The sequence below is a fragment of the Bubalus kerabau genome, chromosome 9 (assembly GCF_029407905.1).
Source record: "Bubalus kerabau isolate K-KA32 ecotype Philippines breed swamp buffalo chromosome 9, PCC_UOA_SB_1v2, whole genome shotgun sequence".
In the NCBI taxonomy this organism is placed as follows: Eukaryota; Metazoa; Chordata; class Mammalia; order Artiodactyla; family Bovidae; genus Bubalus; species Bubalus kerabau.
The window spans coordinates 21693107-21695249 of NC_073632.1; positions in this window are offsets into that span (position 1 = coordinate 21693107).

Below are 2143 nucleotides of genomic sequence, written 5' to 3' on the forward strand. Positions count from 1 at the left end.
GCTGCACTCAATATGCCAGCAAATTTAGAAAACTCAGCAGTGGCCACAGGACTGGAAAAGGTCAGTTTTCATTCCAATCCCAAAGAAAGGCAATGCCAAAGAATGCTCAAACTACCGCACAATTGCACTCATCTCACATGCTAGTAAAGTAATGCTTAAAATTCTCCAAGCCAGGCTTCAGCAATATGTGAACCGTGAACTTCCTGATGTTCCAGCTGGTTTTAAAAAGGCCAAGGAACCAGAGATCAAATTGCCAACATCTGCTGGATCATGGAAAAAGCAAGAGAGTTCCACAAAAACATCTATTTCTGCTTTATTGACTATGCCAAAGCCTTTGACTGTGTGGATCACAAGAAACTGTGGAAAATTCTGAAAGAGATGGGAATACCAGACTACCTGATCTGCCTCTTGAGAAATTTGTATGCAGGTCAGGAAGCAACAGTTAGAACTGGACATGGAGCAACAGACTGGTTCCAAATAGGAAAAGGAGTTAGTCAAGGCTGTATATTGTCACCCTGCTTATTTAACTTATATGCAGAGTACATCATGAGAAACGCTGGACTGGAAGAAACACAAGCTGGAATCAAGATTGCCAGGAGAAATATCAATAACCTCAGATATGCAGATGACACCATCCTTATTGCAGAAAGTGAAGAGGAACTAAAAAGCCTCTTGATGAAAGTGAAAGGGGAGAGTGAAAAAGTTGGCTTAAAGCTCAACATTCAGAAAACTAAGATCATGGCATCTGGTCCCATCACTTCATGGGAAATAGATGGGGAAACAGTGGAAACAGTGACAGACTTTATTTTGGGGGGCTCCAAAATCACTACAGATGGTGACTGCAGCCATGAAATTAAAAGACGCTTACTCCTTGGAAGGAAAGTTATGACCAACCTAGATAGCATATTCAAAAGCAGAGACATTACTTTGCCAACAAAGGTCTGTCTAGTCAAGGCTATGGTTTTTCCTGTGGTCATGTATGGATGTGAGAGTTGGACTGTGAAGAAGGCTGAGTGCTGAAGAATTGATGCTTTTGAAGTGTGGTGTTGGAGAAGACTCTTGAAAGTCCCTTGGACTGCAAGGAGAGCCAACCAGTTCATTCTGAAGGAGATCAGCCCTGGGATTTCTTTGGAAGGAATGATGCTAAAGCTGAAACTCCAGTACTTTGGCCACCTCATGCGAAGAGTTGACTCATTGGAAAAGACTCTGATGCTGGGAGGGATTGGGGGCAGGAGGAGAAGGAGATGACAGAGGATGAGATGGCTGGATGGCATCACTGACTCGATGGACGTGAGTCTGGGTGAACTCTGGGAGTTGGTGATGGACAGGGAGGCCCTGCGTACTGCAATTCATGGGGTTGCAAAGAGTCGGACACGACTGAGTGACTGAACTGAACTGAACTGAACCATAGACAAAAACAAAATTATAATTATGTGAGGTGATGACTGTGTTGAGTAATCTTTTTGTGGCATAATCTCACCATATGTACATGTATCAAATCATCATGTTGTATACACAGTGTTATAAGTTAATTATATCTCAACAAAACTATAACAAATAAAAAAACATTCCTCTTTATTCATTGGGTATTTTCTTATTTTTCTACCACCTCAAAAAGTTCATTCTTAAGTTTTCTGGCACAGCATTCTCCATTATATATTTTTTCTGCTCTGGCTGTAAAGTAGGCTGTTTCTCCAGTGCTCCTTCTGTTGAAGAATGACAATTAGAAGTGGCAATCTGACGGTTAGGTTTGCCTATTGTTATTGGGTGTTGCTGCCCCCAGGTCATTTTGGTGGACAAAGCTATAGTAACTTTCACATCTACCTGTAATGGTGTCGCAATGCATGAGTTCACATCGCAATATTCAATTCTGATCCAATGTTACAGGCTCCATCCTAGGTTTCTTGCTTTCTGTACTGTTAACTGGAGAAGGAAGTGGCAACCCACTCCAGTGTTCTTGCCTGGAGAATCCCAGGGACGGGGGAGCCTGGTGGGCTGCTGTCTATGGGGTCGCACAGAGTCGGACACGACTGAAGCGACTTAGCAGCAGCAGCAGCGTACTGTTAACTGCCTTCTCCCACAGTCAGAAATCTGACTACCATTAGCTTTAATATATTTATTGTTTAATGAGTCCTCTGCTTGT